Source organism: Myotis davidii, unplaced genomic scaffold (assembly GCF_000327345.1).
Source record: "Myotis davidii unplaced genomic scaffold, ASM32734v1 scaffold508, whole genome shotgun sequence".
In the NCBI taxonomy this organism is placed as follows: Eukaryota; Metazoa; Chordata; class Mammalia; order Chiroptera; family Vespertilionidae; genus Myotis; species Myotis davidii.
The window spans coordinates 309,633-322,877 of NW_006299262.1; positions in this window are offsets into that span (position 1 = coordinate 309,633).

Sequence of the window (13,245 nt, forward strand, 5' to 3'; positions counted from 1 at the left end):
GCCAGCCAGGGGCGCGGGGAGGGGGGGGGGGGGGGAAGGGGGGGGGGGGGGTGGGTAGAGGGTAACGTGGGGACAAGGACACATATGTAATATCTTAATCAATAAAAAATATAAAAAAAAAAACTTTTCTTCTCTGGTACCAGCCTTACCAGAACACTTAGGCTGTGCTATTGTAAAGAGGAAATAGTTATTTTTAGACTCTAGGTGAAGTTTTATTTATCATCTGAAATAGAGACGACGATTCCTTGTTTATGGTGGAGGAAGCGGGGAAGGCAGAACAGTTTCCCCTCTGGTCTCATCGATTAGAGCTCAGCTGATGGTTTTAGATTGCTAGAGAAATCACATCACACACCGTCAAGTCGCGCTGATGGGGGTGTAGAACTTATTACCCAAAACATCACTTTACTTCATTGCTAACTAACCAAATGCTTTGTATGTGGCCTTGACATTTATATTTAAAATCCCACGTCTTTCCAATCTTTCCAGGGTTAAAATGTGGAATAGGACCAGGAGGCAGTCAGACAGTGGTTGCTACATCCCAGAACATTTCCTCCTGCTCTTGCCCCCATGCACCTGCAGAACGGGAGCAGGTGGCGTGTGGGTGAGAGCGTCATTGTGGCTTCATCTGTTGTTGCTTATGGGAGACCGTCCCTGCTGCGGTTTTGGCTTTCTCCTGGTCTCATACATGAGTCCTACTCTCAGATCGGCCAGGCATCTCATGACGTCACCCGCAAATAAGCTCTGTTAGACAATTCTGCAGTGGCTTTGAAAGATATCATCAATACCGCGCCTCGTGTTTGCAGAAGGCAGTTTTTTTTCTCTTGATTACTTTAAAGTGCACATGAAAGGTAGAGGTTTTTCTATTTTGAGAAGCAAACCCAGTCAGATTTCTAACCATCGAAAATGCTTTTGGTCCTGTTCCCTTCTTTGAGACTTGGCCCCAGTGTTGAATAAGAATTAGGAACGAATCCTACAGGCTCTTGTGAGGGTTAGTGCTTTATTAACATGTATTCGAAGTGGGAAGAAACCAACATTTATTAGAAACATACTAATGGAGAAGATGTTGAGCACATGCTGTGAATTATCACACTTAATCCTCAGGACAGTGTATGAAGGCTTTGTTGTCCCATTTTTAAAATGAGCAAACAAGTTCAGAGAAAACGAGTAACTTGTTCTGAGTCACACTGCTTCTAGGTACCAGAAAGGGAGTTGAAATCTAGGTATGTCTAACCCACCCTGTCCTTTTTTTGATATTCCACGTGGGTTGATTGCTTTAGGAATGCCAAATGTTATTTGTCAATCGCTTCTACAGCACCTACGATGTGCTAAGCACTGTTTTTAAGTTAAGAGAGCCTAACTGGGGTGAGTGGAGAGAAACTGATCTCCTGAACCTAGGAGAACGGGCTGGGCAAATGATGCTGGGCATTGGCCAATGGAAGCAGCAATGCACCCAAGGATGGTTCAGTGTAGGCCCGGGTAAATGACTAGATGTCTCCATTTCCTCATTATACATTCCCAACGTATATCCTTGCAGTCTGGCTTCCGCTCTCACGCTCTTCTAAAACTTCTCTTTCCAGAATTACGGCTGTCTCTCTGCTTTCTGAGCTCTCTGTAGTCAGCATGAGCCTTTAAACAGGAATCCACTTTGCAGTGAGTGCAAAAGGACTCCAAGGGCCACCGCCAAGGCGAGGCTCTCCCGTGCTCAGTTATCTCCTGCGTTAGCGGGATCCTTTGAAGTCTTTGGAGGTCACCACTCTCTGATGGGGGTGAGTGGCATAAGACAGTGAACATCCCAGAAGCCATCGCCACAGCTGGAAACAATCTCTCCCTCCTGTGACGTGCTGGACTGAGCTTTATCTGCATCTCGCTAATGGAACCATTTCTTTCTACTCTGAGATATCGTTATTAATAAGCGTCTCTGTGTCACCTGTTCTGCTACAGCCTTGAGGGTAGGAACCAGGCTTTTCTCTCATCCTCTCATCCTGTTCAGCCTCTTTCCTGGGGTCACACAGATGGAGCAACTGAGAGAACTAACAGTGGAAAGAGGAGAAGGAGAGCTGGGTGACCCCGAGCCCCTGCCTGGGGAGCGCTTCCTAACAAGCTTTTGCTCGTATTGGGCTTAGCCAGTGATGGCGAACCTTCTGAGCTCCGCGTGTCAGCATTTTGAAAAACCCTAGCTTAACTCTGGTGCCGTGTCACATATAGAAATTTTTTGATATTTTCGGCCGTAGTAAAACAAAAACTTACTGTTTTGATATTTATTTTATATATTTAAATGCCACGACCGCCAAAGGGGTTGCGACCCACAGGTTGAGAACCGCTGGGCTTAGGTAAGTGGTGTCATGTGCTCTGTTCTGGCCTGGCTGTGGGGGGGGGTGGGTGAATGTCGGAGAATAACCCTGAGAGCAGACAACTCACTGACAATCTAAATTGGGACGACCAGGTATACATGCAAGCAAAGTTAAAGAGCAATTCAAGCATGCAAGGAAAAAATACAATGTCCATGTAAGGAAAGGACACACATTCAAATAGTATTCGTAAGTAGCCACCGTGTGCCCACTGTTCTAGGTCTGACTGCGGGCTGAGAGGCTCGCCCCTGAAGTTGCAGTGATGGGGGTGGCGTGTAGAAGGGGGTGGGAATGATGCTGACCTCTTCTGAAGACTCCATTTGGTTTTCCACAGTCCAGACTGGGTAGGTCCCAGCATTGATTCCAGACGACACGCTGCAGGTCCTGAGCCCTCTGTAAGCCCAGGCGGTTTGGTGCAGTGGAACGGCTAAGAGTGGGAGCTCCGGGTCCGAAAGACCTGGGCTTGAGTCCTGATTCCATCCCGGCAGCTTTGGCAGGCCACCTTCTGTCTCTCAACCGAAATTCTTCACTGTGAAAGATAATAATGCCTACCCCTCTGGTACTAGGCAAATTTATTTTTTTAGAGGGGGGAGGGGGAGAGAAAAACATAAACATCCATTTGTTATTCTATTTACTTATGCATTTATTGGTTGCTTCTTTTTTTAAAAATATATTTTTATTGATATCAGAGAGGGGAAGCGAGAGGGAGAGAGAGATAGAAACATCAATTCGAGAGAATCACTGCCTCCCGCATGCCCCCGACTGTGGATCAAGCCCACAACCTGGGCAGGGAATCCAACCTCTGGCTGATAGATTGAAGCTCAAGCCCTGAGCCATGCCGGTAGGACCATTAGTTGATTCTTGTATGTGCCCTGACCAGGGATCAAACCCACAACCTTGGTGTATCAGGACGATGCTCTAACCAACTGAGCTACCTGCCCAGGGCTTAGGCAAATATTTACTGAACAAGAAACTGTTCTGGATGTCAGGGATACAGCGGTGAGCAAAACAGCTGTGTTACTCGCCCTCCATGAACATGAAGAATGAGATATATGCAAACTGCTCAGCCGGGCACACAGCAGTCCCCCCATAATCAATCATGGTTATTCCAAGCATCGAATGCGCCTGACTCCTCTCTAGGCCCAATTTGATTTCCACCAACTTTCTGAAGCCTCCCCCTGCCCTCACTGCACCTGCTGTCTGGTCAGGGGGCTTCTCTCTCTACCTGCCAGTGGCGCCTAAGCCCAGGCTGTCTTTGGTTCTATTGCCTCTCAGCTTGATGGAGCCGGTAGTGAGCCCAGGGAAGAGGAGCCTTTATGAAGGGGGAGGGGCAGGATGGTCTAGCTCAGCATCGCTGGGGAAAGACAGGCCAGAAAAGGGGGGCAGATCCCAGCTGACCTCAAACTGAATGGGATGCTGGGACTCTCTCTTACATGAACCCAACCCCCAGGCCTGATCCGGCCTGAACCCAGACCCAGCAGCCACAGGAGCCATCCGACCCCACACCAGGCTTCGGGAGGGAGACGAGGGACACCAGCGTGTCTGTTTGTCTGGTGGCCCATGGACACGTGGTCTCTTTGATCCGGCAGCTGCCGTCCCGGAGTAAGATGAGTTCAGTTCACTCTCTAGTATTTTTTTTTTAAATGTCTGAATGTAACAGTGCTGCTTTGCCATAGAAAACATCTCCAAAATGTAATCAGAACAAATGCTACATGTAGTGACGTTGAAGCCTCTGCTAGCAGTATGAACACAGCTGGGCGGGGGAGGAAGCAAGGGTGCCTCCTGCGGCCACTCTCAGGGCTGCTCTGAGGCTCTCATTGCCCATCAAGGGTGGGGCTTTTGCTGCTGGTTCCCTCCACTCTTGCCCACAGTCCGTACTCCCTCTGCCCCTGCAGTGGTGCTGGGTCATCAGAAAAAACACACTGGGATTGCTATATCATTTGCAGCCTGATTTGTTGTGGGTCTTGTCTGAGGCAAAGTTCTCACGTGTTCTCAGGTATCCTGACCTTTCATCCCACCATTTTCAAGTTAAGGGAACTTTATGCTGTCCACCATCATCTGGCCCATTCAGCTCAAATCTTGGTCTGATTTTTCACAATAGGCTATGTTTGGTTGTAGGCAAATAAAGCATCCTCGGGTATATATTTTTCTTAAATTTACATTGATTAAAATTTGGCCTACACCTGTGATTCATAGTACCCAGGATGTCAGTGCAAACCTGCTGAGGGGTGTCTAGTATCAAGAATTTCACCACATGTCATGAGATCTTAAACTTGTCATATCACTTCTCAAGATCTGTTCTTTCTTCTTTGTACAATGAAGAGTTTGGCATCCTTCCTATTATTTCAATGACTACTTACTCCCCTTCTAAAACAGATCTCTTATTAGCCTCTGCCACTCCCATCAGTCACACTGCTCCCATTCCAATCTTAACATCGTTACCTCATGTCTTCCTGCTATTTATAAGATTCTCTCCTCTGGCCTCCCAGACCCCAACCTCCTCCACCTCTCCCACCCCAAACTCATCCCATAAGTGACAGTCAGACTCTTCTATAGGAACAGAAGCTCCATAGGTCAGGACATCATCCATTTAGTTCATTATGATGGCCCCAGTGTCCAGAGCGGTGTTTAGTGCCTTATGGGTGCTTACGTTGATTCATTTTACACATCAACTTGGCTAGCTTATAGTGCTCAGTTGCTCATTCAAACAGCAGTCTAGATGTTGCTGTGAAGTTCTTTTTTTTAAATGAGATTAACATTAAATCAGTAGAATTTTAGTAAAGCAGATTACCCTCCATAATATGGGTGGGCCTCCTCCAATCAGGTGAAGGCCTTAAGAGAAAAGACTAAGGTCCCCAGAAGAGGAAGAAATTTTGCCTCCAGACAGCCTTCAGACTCAATACTTCATTCTGGAATTTCTAGACTACTGGCGAGCTCTGCAAATTTCAGACGTGGCAGCTACCACAATTTTGTAAGCCAATTTCTTAAATTAAGTCTCTCTCTCTCCCCTCCCTCCCTCTTGATAAATAAATAGACAGCCAGACATGCACACACATACATATATGTGTACATTCTGCTTCTCGGGAGAACCCGTCTACCTCTCAAAGATTTATTGAATCTTACAAAAGTGCTTCTATCGTATACAATAAAACACCATGCTTCATGCTAAAAACAAATAAAATACTCTCTGAAAATTCAGGAAGTGAAAAAGACCGTGGTCTAACCCAAGAACTCCTTAAGTATATTAGACCCCAGACCACAGGACCCCTTCGAACTGGAATGTGTGCTCCATGCCAAGGGCTCTGGTGTTCCTCTGGAAAGCAATAGGACAGTGGTTCTCAACCTTCTGGCCCTTTAATACAGTTCCTCATGTTGTGACCCAACCATAAAATTATTTTCGTTGCTACTTCATAACTGTAATGTCGCTACTGTTATGAATCATAATGTAAATATCTGATATGCAGGATGGTCTTAGGTGACCCCTGTGAAAGGGTTGTTGGACCGCCAAAGGGATCGCGACCCACAGGTTGAGAACCGCTGCAGTAGGCAAAAGGCTGGGATTGGCCTCAAACTCTGATGTGGACAGGCAAGGGCCTTCACCAGCAGACCCCCAACAGCTTTTCTAGCCTCTTTTCTTTCTATTTTTTTTTTTTATATCACCATCATCTCTTTTTCTCTTCCTCTCTCCCCAAAATACTCCATTCCGTAAGACTGGCATTCCTTAGTGGTACATTGCTGTTTCCCACACCGGGGCTTTGAATGATGCTTTTCCTTCTTACTGGAACGTCCTCCACACTTATAGTCAAACCTCTACTAGTGAACTCCTATTCATCACTTACAACCTAGTTCAGCTCTCTCCCCAGGAAACCTTCCTGGAGGCCTCGGCCCCAACTCCTGCCCAGGGAGAGCCCTCCATCTCGTGCTTGAGCAGCTGTTTGGAAATTCCTCTGCCGGCACACTTGTCCAGCTGGGTTGTAGGTGTTTGCTTATACCCCTGTCTTCTCTACCAGTCCAAGAGATCACACAAGGCAGGGACTGGCTTATTCATCATAGCAGCACCTGTGGCTACCATTCTGTTAAATTATGAATAAATGAACGGACATTCCTTAGTTCAAAAGCTTTCACAGGCATCCTAAGACTCAATAGAGCATTCAAACTTCTCTGAATTTTAAGACTCTGCATAAAATAGCCCCTCTGCCCGTCCAGCCTTCCTTCCTCCCAGCATGTTTATTCCCACCGGTATCCCAAGAGTAATGCATGATCACTCCTCGCGCCATCCACTTATTAGCACAATTTTCCGAAAGGAAAACATGTTCCTGTCTTTTATTCGTGTTTTTCCAATCATAGGGTTGCTCATGGGAATCCCACAGGATAATAAAGGTGAATGCTTTGCAGAAATTATAAGATTCCAGGCCCTGTTAGAGAATCCCACTGGGAGGGGGGACTGTGGACTGGGTCCCCTTTGCATCAGGATGGTCTGAGGATCCTGGGAGAACAGCCCTCGGCCAGCCACCCCTGCCTATAACTGAGGACAGTCTCCAGACACCTGTCCTACAGCCCCAGGCAGCTGCCTCTCATCCCAACAAGAGATCCCACAACCAGCTCAACTCCTTCAGATGTTCTGTGCAGTCAACAAGTTCCTTTCTTGGCACTTTAATGTTCACCATCATCATTTCTCTCAATATTCAAGCCTGGGGAGGGGGGTTCTTGAAGGGGGCTACTGAAGCTGTTTGCCTTTCTGACTTATGACAGCCTACTAAAAAGAGGCGGGAGCCGGCCGTTCAAGTAAATGGGGATATTGATGATATTTACCAAAAATTCCCTTGCTGGTTCCATAGTACATCTGGTGGAGCCTCTGACAGCCTTTGAACTCAGCCTTTAGGAGGGAGGCCCCCATTTGCTGCTGTCGGATGAGGAGACTATATAATCAGGGTGTGGGCTTGGCAGATCAACTCCCATATTCCTAACCCACCTCTGCCAATTACAAGCTGCGTGACCTCGGGCAAGTCACGTAAACTGAGTTTCATTGTCTGTGAAAGGAAGATGATAAGAATTATGCTTACATCGCGGAGTTGTGAGGTCTAGACAAGGAAATGAACAGTCGTAGCGGAGTGTCTGACAGAGGGTGAGTGTTACGTGTATTAGCATTTATTCTCTTTGTCCTAGAAGACCCTCTATGAATGTGAAAGAGTAAGAAGATGCTTTGGGAAAGAGAGGACCTGGGTGTGATCCGTGTATTCATCCCCCATTGATTCAGCACTCAGCAAGATGCTGCCGTATACCAAGCAAGCCAGCCAGGCAGACATGATCTGACCTCAGCACCCGAAGGTCTAGAGGAGATGAGTTTTCAGCTGACAAATCAGGCTGAGTGTAAGGAGGAATCAAGAGATTAAAGAAAGAGGGGGAGAGAGAAGGGGTAACTTCATGTAGGTGCCTAGAAAGGTGGCTTCAAGCTGAGACCTGGGGGGTGAGAACAAGCTGGGTGCTGGGTGTGGAAGAACGGGTGGGAAGGAAAGGAGACACAAAAATGGGGGCCAACACTGAGCTTGCACCCCTCCAAAGTTTGCCTGGGTGTGGGGCCTGGCCTCTCCTGCCTGAGATCAGGTGGAAAGCTGGTTCTTTCTTGGAGGCCCAAGAAGGGGTCCCAAGTCCCCAAAGCTCACTCTCCTGCCTGCCCTGGGTTGCCCTAGCCGGAAGCAGAAGACAGAGTCAAATGCAGCCCTTCCCCAGCTCTCCTCCCTCCTCCCTGCAGAGCACTTTCCTGGGGCCACTGCAGAGGGAAGCCCTTCTTCTCTCTGCTCCCTCCCTCCCCTCACCTGCCGGGGAGCTGGCGCCAGAAGAGAACCCACAGAGCCTGGAGAGATTTCTCTAGGACAAAAGCCCCAAGACACCAGGGAATGTACTTCTGACCATTAGGGGCCTCTGGCAGGGCGCGCTGTCTGCAACTCATCAAGCAGCCTTTTGTTACCTGCTGCTGGGGGATTATTGACCCAATTGGCTGTTCTGAGAAGGTTATCGGTTTAAAATTCCTACCTGGCCCGGGGGCTGTGCTGTTCTGTGCGTCAGCCCCACCACCGGACGTGAGATTTGCATGTGTGGATCCATTTAGGGAACAGTGTTTATTCCTTCGATTTATGTGGGGCCTTTACTTTGAAAAGATAAATCCAGGGCTTGCAAATCAGGCCAGTGAGTAACTGTCATTGTCCTGACAACAAAGCCCATTGCTTTCACCGTGAAAAGGAAGATGAATTTTGAGAGCTGGCCCATGGCTTCTTGCAACGAAATTGCTCCCTGCCCACTCTGACCTCTCACACGACGCACTGAGGGACATACTCATGTCCGATTTTCACTGGGCTATGAAGTGTACAGGTACATGACTACCGGAGTAGTTTCCAGAAGAAATCACTCTGCACCCCCACCTGCTACTGAATCACAGCAAACAAACAAAGAAGATGCACTGGGGCTCCCCAGACGCCCCTCTTCGCTGGAGGAGGAGGTGGCCACCGTGAGGATCTGGGGCCCCGCCAGCTGCAAGGGAACAGGCACAGGGTTCCCAGCGAGATCTTGGCAAGATCCATGGAAGTTCCAGAAAGAAATTCAAACAACTGTTCTCAGGCAACGCTAACATCAGAGACCACTGTGTGCTCATACCCCGTCTTCTCTGTTTTCCTGTTGGCTCACTGTTTTGGAACCAGTTTGTCTTAGCATTGCCTCCATCTACGAATCCCAGTTGTGCTAACCACCCCTCCTCCCAGGGGTGGTTTGTCAAATTCTATGTGACTGTAGGAAAAGTCTGGGTGCACAGCAGTCGTATTTGGGGGTTGTTTTTTAAAGCAGGGGGTGACCAGAGGGTCCTCCCAGAGCAGGGGTGGGTCGGTGGTGCTGGGAACCAGCTCTGCAGACAGAGAAATCTGTTTATCTTCACACTCCAGAGAGGCAATCACTCTTCCCGTGACAGCGGAGAGTACTGTAGCAGCACATTCCAGAAGCGGGGCTGTGTGGGCTCCCCGGCCAAGTGGCCCTCTCCTAATCAGCAGAGGGTCTCCATGAGATAAAATGGGGTGAGAGCAGCAGGAAGCCTGTTCCATCTTTCCCCCCAGGTCTTCAGAAGACACTTTGATCAAAGGAACAGTGGCATTTGTGAAGAGCCGAGAAAACTTGAAAGAAAATCACAGTGGGCATGGATATTTGTTTATATTTGTCTGGGCTTCCGGGGCAGTCTGGCCTGCAGCGATTCAGCAGCTCTTCCTCCCCCCAGCCCTCACCCCAGCAATTCCCCAAAATGGATAGCTTTCTAAACATCAAAAAAATGTATATGTGATTCTATAATTTTTCCAAGCACCTACTCTATTAATGATTTTATAGGCTACGAAGGAACTGTGTTGGTTCATTTTGAATTGTAAAATGTTTAATATCTGCAAAAGTACAAATCCTCAGCGATGTTCTTATCTTTGTCCCTGAGGCCTCAGAAAGCAAGGCTTGTGGACACAGACTGACTAGAGAGAAACCAAGTGTGTGTGTGTGTGTGTGTGTGTGTGTGTGTGTGTGTGTGTGTGTGTGTTTAGGGGGTGGGGGGGAGTGTTGGGGGTATTTTTTTAGATCAAAGAGTTTCATTTGGTGTCCTTCCCTCTCTCCTCTCTCCTCTCTCCTCTCCCTCCCCCTCTTGTTGAGATCTGTTTGAAAAGAACTCAGATCTCTTTTCCCACACACAGACTGACCTGATAGTGGAGGAATGAGTGGGGGAGGGGTCTGTGCTGCCTCAGAGGGTCGCCAATTCAGTACCCTTAGTCGCTGATCTAAAGAAGATCCTGGTAAAAGGAGACGGTGAGATCGCTGTGCAGTGTAGAGAGGTGCAGAAAGCAAAAACCAATCCCCCACTTTGATTTTAAGGACAAGGCAGTGGTGGTATTGCTTTTACTGCTTCACCTAAGACTCCTAGGACTCGCCATGGTTTGAGTGTTTATGTTCCAGGCATTGTGCTAAGTATGTCCAGGCATGGTGTTAAGCACTGTGCATGGATTAGCTCATTTAATTCTGACAGTACTCAGTGATAGATATGATCCCCAGGTTCCAAGAGGTGGAGAAACTGAGGCTAGGGGACAGTAACTGGCCCTAGGCTGCAGATCCAATGTTCACATCCAGATCTGACTCACTTCAAAAACCAAGTTCTTGGTCACGATGCAAGAAATGTTGCCGCATGGAAATGAAGACCTAAATCCAGTGTAGACACGTGTTAGGCAATATACAGTCCACTACAATGCAAACAAAATTAATAACATATGTCAGTAAACACGGAAGCCTTTGTGAGAACAGAAGGACTACCACTCAGCTGACAGATGGAGACATTATTGTGTTCATCATTGACTGTTGCACATCTGGAAACAGAGGCTAGCCTTGAAATCAGATGTATTCCAGACATGCACAGGTCCCCCTGCCTCCCCCTTGGAAAAACCTTTGCTGGGTCCTGCTGTGCCCTCCAGCTACGATCCTGTTCTCTCTTCCCTTTCCCTGCCAAACTTTCTGAATGAAAAATGGAGCCACTCATCATCCCATTTCCTCAACCCCACCCCCTGCACGCCAGCTTCCGCCCACTGCTCTCCTGAAACCTTTCAGAGGTCACCTGTGAACTGCTCATCCCCAAATCCTGTGATATGGTCTCCACCTTCATTCTCCTGCCCTTCCCCCGGCATTTGAGGCTGTCTATCACCATCTCTTCCCTCCTCGATTCTGTGATTCTGCCCAGTGTGAATCCACTTGTTCCTTTGGTTGTGTCTACCTTGGCTTTAAAACATGGTCTTTGAGGATAGGGCTTTGTCCCTCTTCTCTTTTCTCTCCTGCGCTGTCTCTTGGCTGTCTCTTAGTGTTGTCTTCTCTTTCTGACTGTGAATAAGACATTGGAGAGCACTCAGTGGAATGAGAACAGGACAGAACCCTGGCCATTCTTCCCATACCAGGGTGTTCCTGGGTAAGCCATGTGCAGACATGCACTGCATAAGGACATTTTAGTCAATGATGGGTGGCAGAAAAGACGGTGGTACACCGTGTAACCTAGGTGTGTAGTAGGCTATACCATCTGGGTTTGTGTAAATGCCCTCTATGATGTTCACACAACACATCCTCTAACAATGTAGTTCTCAGAATGTATCCCATCATTAAGCAACACGTGTCTGTAATTACTTTTCGGGGCCTCACTTTCCTCATCAGTAAATGAAGGATGGCCATAGATACTGCACAGGGTAAGCATCCGATATAAACATCCAGTACTGTGCAAGTATTGATTATTGTTATTATCTTTTTCTGACCCTCTGCTCTAAAAATAGCACTCAGTAGCTTTCCCCAAAAATTTGGAGAAGGACTCCGCGAATCCCAGTACTGCCATTCCCATCTTACGGTGCATAAATATTATGAGTTATCAAAATATATCCGTTGGGATATGATTACACAGACCTGCCAGGAGAATTTTATTTCCTCCAGCTTAATTGAGCCCTGGTCACTTGCCAATAGCCCTCTTGCTTCTTCTCTAGTTCAACACCCACATTGATTACTGTTAACCTTTTCCTTCTTGAGCTTTCCATTTTCTTAACCAACCTCAGTTCACAGAGAAGATAAGAGCATCTCAGTCTTGAAGTTAGAGAAACATGGGTTCAAATCCTGATTCTGATCCTTACTAGTTGGATGATCGTGGGCAATGCAGTTAGCCTCTCTGAGCCTCAGTCTGCTGATCTATAAAATGGGAACTCTTATTGGTTTAATTGTGTCCCCCCCGCAAAAAAATCCCCACAAATATGTTGACTCAGAATGTACCCACTAATTCAGCATGTGACCTTATATGGAAATAGGGTAAAGATGTAATTAATTGAGATGATGTCTTATTAGAGCTGGCTAGAGCTCTAATTCAATTTGATTAGTGTTCTAAGGAAATGCTCATGTGAAGGCACAGTGAAAATGCCACGTGAAGCTGAAGGCAGAGGTTGGACTGATGCATCTATAAGCCAGGAATACCAAAGATGGTCAGCAAACAACCAGAAGTTGGAGAGAGAGGCCTGGAATAGACTCTCCCTCTCAGCCTTCAGAAGGAACCAATCCTGCCAGCACCGCGATTCCAGGCTGCGAGCCTCCCAGAACTCTGAGGCAATACATTTTTTTGTTTAAGCCACTCACTGTGTTACACTTGGTTATAGCAGCCCTAGGAAATAACACAGGAACAATATTCATCTTGAAAGTAATAAGATAATGGATCACAGTGTCAGGCTGCTGGTACGTGATCAGTCCCACATCACCCTCTGGGCTCCATATTGCCTGTCTTTGCAGCTAAACTCTTTATCTTCCCTGCGTTCTCAGAGGGAGATAGATGAATTTCCTCTGCTTCAGCACATAATAACCCTGCCCAAGCCCAGGCCCTGCTCCATTCTTTACCTCTCCAAGTCCCACTAGCAGTGGATCTGCTTTCAGAAGCTACCATGTCTGCCAAGGCCATGCCCTGGTCCCCAAGGATGCCCCCCTGAACCCCAGGCCCCACCCCTTCTTACCTGACCCCCTCCTCCCATCCTCAACTTCAATCACATCCTCACATATTCACCAACATGAAAAGAAAGCAATTCCTGGAATTTACAGCCTCCTTCCCTATTTTCTTTTTCCATTAATAGTTGTTTCTTCGAATATATAATTCAAATGAGCAGCGGGTTTAAGTTCCATGTATTTGTTATGTATACTTTGCCCCTCTTGCTTCTAGCTCTCCAGTCTACAAAACACTGTGGACTAAGTTGCTAGGATAACAGTAACATTTTTTAAAGTATATTTTCATTGATTTCAGAGAGGAAGGGAGAGGGAGAGAGAGAGAGAGAGAGAGAGAGAGAGAGAGAGAGAGAGAGACATCAATGATGAGAGAGAGAGAGAG